Source organism: Taudactylus pleione, unplaced genomic scaffold (assembly GCF_031769625.1).
Source record: "Taudactylus pleione unplaced genomic scaffold, aTauple2 ptg002766l, whole genome shotgun sequence".
Classification (NCBI taxonomy): Eukaryota; Metazoa; Chordata; class Amphibia; order Anura; family Myobatrachidae; genus Taudactylus; species Taudactylus pleione.
Window position 1 is genome coordinate 37,184 of NW_028287141.1, and position 7,339 is coordinate 44,522.

The window sequence follows — 7,339 nt, forward strand, 5'->3', positions numbered from 1 at the left end:
GTCAGCTTCACTTATGAAGCATTATTTGCAAAAATTCCATTTCCAAGCAAACAATTCCAAACCGACGAGGATGGGATTGGAACCCATGAATGCAGAGCACAATGGATTGTGCTCTGCATGCATGGGTTCAAATCCAATCCTCGTCGGTTTGGAATTGTTTGCTTGGAAAAGGAATTTTTACAAATAATGCTTCATAAGTAAAGTGAAGTGAAGTGAAGTCAATCGCCTTAACCACTCGGCCACCTCATCTTTCTGGCACAAATAAAGAAGGATTTTCTGACACCACTTGTCTTGTTTTAAATCAATTCTTTATACATTATTGGTTGTGTTCTCATCAATATTACAGGCTTGTTAGCATGTCCACTTTCAAGTGAGCCTTTGCTTAAAGAACATTTATTTTACTTTAGACATAAACTATATTTGTGAACTACTACACCATCTTGTTGATCCATCACAAACGACAAAAAATCATAACATACACATTTGGCCAATGACATGACTTCTACTATAACAGTAATGGTAGATTTTCACTAAATGTGTTCTATGTATGTCTTTAATGAAAAGCATTGTTCATTGAAGTAGATTTCTTAATTGAATTAGTTTTTTTTTTACATTTGAGTGTCAGCTTCACTTATGAAGCATTATTTGCAAAAATTCCATTTCCAAGCAAACAATTCCAAACCGACGAGGATGGGATTGGAACCCATGCATGCAGAGCACAATGGATTGTGCTCTGCATGCATGGGTTCCAATCCCATCCTCGTCAGTTTGGAATTGTTTGCTTGGAAATGGAATTTTTGCAAATAATGCTTCATAAGTAAAGTGAAGTGAAGTGAAGTCCATCGCCTTAACCACTCGGCCACCTCATCTTTCTGGCACAAATAAAGAAGGGTTTTCTAACACCAGTTGTCATATTTTAAATCAATTCTTTATACATTGTTGGTTGTGTTCTCAGCAATATCACAGGCTTGTTAGCAAGTCCACTTTCAAGTGAGCTTTTGCTTAAAGAATATTTATTTTACTTTAAAATTAACCTATATTTGTGAACTACTACACCATCATGTTGATCCATCACAAACGACAAAAAATCATAACATACACATCTGGCCACTGACATGACTACTACAATAACAGTAATGGTAGATTTTTATTAAATGTGTTCTATGTATAACTTTAATGAATGGCATTGTTCATTGAAGAAGATTTCTTAATTGAATTAGTTTATTTTTGACATTTGAATGTCTGCTTCACTTATGAAGCATTACTTGCAAAATTCCATTTCCAAGCAAACAATTCCAATCCGAAGAGAATGGGATTTGAACCCATGCGTGCAGAGCACACTGGATTAGCAGTCCATCGCCTTAACCACTCGGCCACCTCGTCTTTCTGGCTCAAAATAGAAGGGTTTTCTGACACCACTTGTCATATTTTAAATCATTTCTTTATACATTGTTGGTTGTGTTCTCAGCAATATCACAGGCTTGTTAGCAAGTCCACTTTCAAGTGAGCCTTTGCTTAAAGAACATTTATTTTACTTTAGACATAACCTATATTTGTGAACTACTACACCATCATGTTGATCCATCACAAACGACAAAAAATCATAACATACACATTTGGCCAATGACATGACTTCTACTATAACAGTAATGGTAGATTTTCCTTAAATGTGTTCTATGTATGTCTTTAAAGAAAAGCATTGTTCATTGACGTAGATTTCTTAATTGAATTAGTTTATTTTTGACATTTGAGTGTCAGCTTCACTTATGAAGCATTATTTGCAAAATTCCATTTCCAAGGAAAAAATTCCAAACCGACAAGATTTGAACCCATGCGTGCAGAACACAATGGATTAGCAGTCCATCGCCTTAACCACTCGGCCACCTCGTCTTTCTGGCACAAATAAAGATGAGTTGTCTGACACCACTTGTCATATTTTAAATCATTTCTTTATACATTGTTGGTTGTGTTCTCAGCAATATCACAGGCTTGTTAGCAAGTCCACTTTCAAGTGAGCCTTTGCTTAAAGAACATTTATTTTATTTTAAACGTAACCTATATTTGTGAACTACTACACCATCATGTTGATCCATCACAAACGACAAAAAATCATAACACACACATTTGGCTTAGATTTTCACTAAATGACATGACTTCTACGACTTCTACTAAAACAGTAATGGTAGATTTTCACTAAATGTGTTCTATGTATGTCTTTAATGAAAAGCATTGTTCATTGAAGTAGATTTCTTAATTGAATTAGTTTATTTTTGACATTTGAGTGTCAGCTTCACTTATGAAGCATTATTTGCAAAAATTCCATTTCCAAGCAAACAATTCCAAACCGACGAGGATGGGATTGGAACCAATGAATGCAGAGCACAATGGATTGTGCTCTGCACGCATGGGTTCAAATCCAATCCTCATCGGTTTGGAATTGTTTGATTGGAAAAGGAATTTTTACAAATAATGCTTCATAAGTAAAGTGAAGTGAAGTGAAGTCAATCGCCTTAACCACTCGGCCAAGTCATCTTTCTGGCACAAATAAAGAAGGATTTTCTGACACCACTTGTCTTGTTTTAAATCAATTCTTTATAAATTATTGGTTGTGTTCTCATCAATATTACAGGCTTGTTAACATGTCCACTTTCAAGTGAGCCTTTGCTTAAAGAACATTTATTTTACTTTAGACATAAACTATATTTGTGAACTACTACACCATCTTGTTGATCCATCACAAGCGACAAAAAATCATAACATACCCATTTGGCCAATGACATGACTTCTACTATAACAGTAATTGTAGATTTTCACTAAATGTGTTCTATGTATGTCTTTAATGAAAAGCATTGTTCATTGAAGTAGATTTCTTAATTGAATTAGTTTTTTTTTTACATTTGAGTGTCAGCTTCACTTATGAAGCATTATTTGCAAAAATTCAATTTAAAGCAAACAATTCCAAACCAACGAGGATGGGATTGGAACCCATGAATGCAGAGCACAATGGATTGTGCTCTGCATGCATGGGTTCCAATCCCATCCTCGTCGGTTTGGAATTGTTTGCTTGGAAATGGAATTTATGTAAATAATGCTTCATAAGTAAAGTGAAGTGAAGTGAAGTCCATCGCCTTAACCACTCGGCCACCTCATCTTTCTGGCACAAATAAAGAAGGGTTTTCTAACACCAGTTGTCATATTTTAAATAAATTCTTTATACATTGTTGGTTGTGTTCTCAGCAATATCACAGGCTTGTTAGCAAGTCCACTTTCAAGTGAGCTTTTGCTTAAAGAATATTTATTTTACTTTAAACGTAACCTATATTTGTGAACTACTACACCATCATGTTGATCCATCACAAACGACAAAAAATCATAACATACACATCTGGCCATTGACATGACTTCTACTATAACAGTAATGGTAGATTTTTATTAAATGTGTTCTATGTATGTCTTTAATGAAAAGCATTGTTCATTGACGTAGATTTCTTAATTGAATTAGTTTATTTTTGACATTTGAGTGTCAGCTTCACTTATGAAGCATTATTTGCAAAATTCCATTTCCACGGAAAATATTCCAAACCGACAAGATTTGAACCCATGAGTGCAGAACACAATGGATTAGCAGTCCATCGCCTTAACCACTCGGCCACCTCGTCTTTCTCGCACAAATAAAGATGAGTTGTCTGACACCACTTGTCATATTTTAAATCATTTCTTTATACATTGTTGGTTGTGTTCTCAGCAATATCACAGGCTTGTTAGCAAGTCCTCTTTCAAGTGAGCCTTTGCTTAAAGAACATTTATTTTACTTTAAACGTAACCTATATTTGTGAACTACTACACCATCATGTTGATCCATCACAAATGACAAAAAATCATAACACACACATTTGGCTTAGATTTTCAATAAATGACATGACTTCTACGACTTCTACTATAACAATAATGGTAGATTTTCACTAAATGTGTTCTATGTATGTCTTTAATGAAAAGCATTGTTCATTGAAGTAGATTTCTTAATTGAATTAGTTTATTTTTGACATTTGAGTGTCAGCTTCACTTATGAAGCATTATTTGCAAAAATTCCATTTCCAAGCAAACAATTCCAAACCGACGAGGATGGGATTGGAACCCATGAATGCAGAGCACAATGGATTGTTCTCTGCACGCATGGGTTCAAATAAAATCCTCGTCGGTTTGGAATTGTTTGCTTGGAAAAGGAATTTTTACAAATAATGCTTCATAAGTAAAGTGAAGTGAAGTGAAGTCAATCGCCTTAACCACTCGGCCAACTCATCTTTCTGGCACAAATAAAGAAGGATTTTCTGACACTACTTGTCTTGTTTTAAATCAATTCTTTATACATTATTGGTTGTGTTCTCATCAATATCACAGGCTTGTTAGCATGTCCACTTTCAAGTGAGCCTTTGCTTAAAGAACATTTATTTTACTTTAGACATAAACTATATTTGTGAACTACTACACCATCTTGTTGATCCATCACAAATGACAAAAAATCATAACATACACATTTGGCCAATGACATGACTTCTACTATAACAGTAATGGTAGATTTTCACTAAATGTGTTCTATGTATGTCTTTAATGAAATGCATTGTTCATTGAAGTAGATTTCTTAATTGAATTAGTTTTTATTTTACATTTGAGTGTCAGCTTCACTTATGAAGCATTATTTGCAAAAATTCCATTTCCAAGCAAACAATTCCAAACCGACGAGGATGGGATTGGAACCCATGAATGCAGAGCACAATTGATTGTGCTCTGCATGCATGGGTTCCAATCCCAACCTCGTCGTTTTGGAATTGTTTGCTTGGAAATGGAATTTTTGCAATTTATGCTTCATAAGTAAAGTGAAGTGAAGTGAAGTCCATCGCCTTAACCACTCGGCCACCTCATCTTTCTGGCACAAATAATGAAGGGTTTTCTAACACCAGTTGTCATATTTTAAATCAATTCTTTATACATTGTTGGTTGTGTTCTCAGCAATATCACAGGCTTGTTAGCAAGTCCACTTTCAAGTGAGCTTTTGCTTAAAGAATATTTATTTTACTTTAAACGTAACCTATATTTGTGAACTACTACACCATCATGTTGATCCATCACAAAAGACAAAAAATCTTAACATACACATCTGGCCATTGACATGACTACTACTATAACATTAATGGTAGATTTTTATTAAATGTGTTCTATGTATAACTTTAATGAAAGGCATTGTTCACTGAAGAAGATTTCTTAATTGAATTAGTTTATTTTTGACATTTGAGTGTCAGCTTCACTTATGAAGCATTACTTGCAAAATTCCATTTCCAAGCAAACAAATCCAATCCGACAAGGATGGGATTTGAACCCATGCGTGCAGAGCACAATGGATTAGCAGTCCATCGCCTTAACCACTCGGCCACCTCGTCTTTCTGGCTCAAAAAAGAAGGGTTTTCAGACACCACTTGTCATATCTTAAATCATTTCTTTATACATTGTTGGTTGTGTTCTCAGCAATATCACAGGCTTGGTAGCAAGTCCACTTTCAAGTGAGCTTTTGCTTAAAGAACATTTATTTTACTTTAAACGTAACTTATATTGTGAACTACTACACCATCATGTTGATCAATCACAAATGACAAAAAATCATAACTTACAGATCTGGCCAATGACATCACTTCTACTATAACAGTAATGGTAGATTTTCACTAAATGTGTGCTATGTATGTCTTTAATGAAAGGCATTGTTCATTGAAGAAGATTTCTTAATTGAATTAGTTTATTTTTGACATTTGAGTGTCAGCTTCACTTATGAAGCATTATTTGCAAATTTCCATTTCCAAGGAAAAAATTCCAAACCGACAAGATTTGAACCCATGCGTGCAGAACACAATGGATTAGCCGTCCATCGCCTTAAGCACTCGGCCACCTCATCTTTCTGGCACAAATAAAGATGAGTTGTCTGACACCACTTGTCATATTTTAAATCATTTCTTTATACATTGTTGGTTGTGTTCTCAGCAATATCACAGGCTTGTTAGCAAGTCCACTTTCAAGTGAGCCTTTGCTTAAAGAACATTTATTTTACTTTAAACGTAACCTATATTTGTGAACTACTACACCATCATGTTGATCCATCACAAACGACAAAAAATCATAACACACACATTTGGCTTAGATTTTCACTAAATGACATGACTTCTACGACTTCTACTAAAACAGTAATGGTAGATTTTCACTAAATGTGTTCTATGTATGTCTTTAATGAAAAGCATTGTTCATTGAAGTAGATTTCCTAATTGAATTAGTTTATTTTTGACATTTGAGTGTCAGCTTCACTTATGAAGCATTATTTGCAAAAATTCCATTTCCAAGCAAACAATTCCAAACCGACGAGGATGGGATTGGAACCCATGAATGCAGAGCACAATGGATTGTGCTCTGCATGCATGGGTTCAAATCCAATCCTCGTCGGTTTGGAATTGTTTGCTTGGAAAAGGAATTTTTACAAATAATGCTTCATAAGTAAAGTGAAGTGAAGTGAAGTCAATCGCCTTAACCACTCGGCCACCTCATCTTTCTGGCACAAATAAAGAAGGATTTTCTGACACCACTTGTCTTGTTTTAAATCAATTCTTTATACATTATTGGTTGTGTTCTCATCAATATTACAGGCTTGTTAGCATGTCCACTTTCAAGTGAGCCTTTGCTTAAAGAACATTTATTTTACTTTATACATAAACTATATTTGTGAACTACTACACCATCTTTTTGATCCATCACAAACGACAAAAAATCATAACATACACATTTGGCCAATGACATGACTTCTACTATAACAGTAATGGTAGATTTTCACTAAATGTGTTCTATGTATGTCTTTAATGAAAAGCATTGTTCATTGAAGTAGATTTCTTTATTGAATTAGTTTTTTTTTTACATTTGAGTGTCAGCTTCACTTATGAAGCATTATTTGCAAAAATTCCATTTCCAAGCAAACAATTCCAAACCGACGAGGATGGGATTGGAACCCATGAATGCAGAGCACAATGGATTGTGCTCTGCATGCATGGGTTCCAATCCCATCCTCGTCAGTTTGGAATTGTTTGCTTGGAAATGGAATTTTTGCAAATAATGCTTCATAAGTAAAGTGAAGTGAAGTGAAGTCCATCGCCTTAACCACTCGGCCACCTCATCTTTCTGGCACAAATAAAGAAGGGTTTTCTAACACCAGTTGTCATATTTTAAATCAATTCTTTATACATTGTTGGTTGTGTTCTCAGCAATATCACAGGCTTGTTAGCAAGTCCACTTTCAAGTGAGCTTTTGCTTA

The 7,339-nt window shown here is 34.7% G+C and overlaps 1 non-coding gene across 1 annotated transcript; it reads right to left on the reverse strand.

Annotated features, from left to right (window-relative positions):
- Positions 1 to 5,353: 5,353 nt before the first annotated feature.
- On the reverse strand, positions 5,354 to 5,435 carry TRNAS-GCU (transfer RNA serine (anticodon GCU)). The gene has a single exon. It is a non-coding gene; the product is annotated as a tRNA-Ser (tRNA).
- Between the last annotated feature and the right edge of the window lie 1,904 nt (positions 5,436 to 7,339).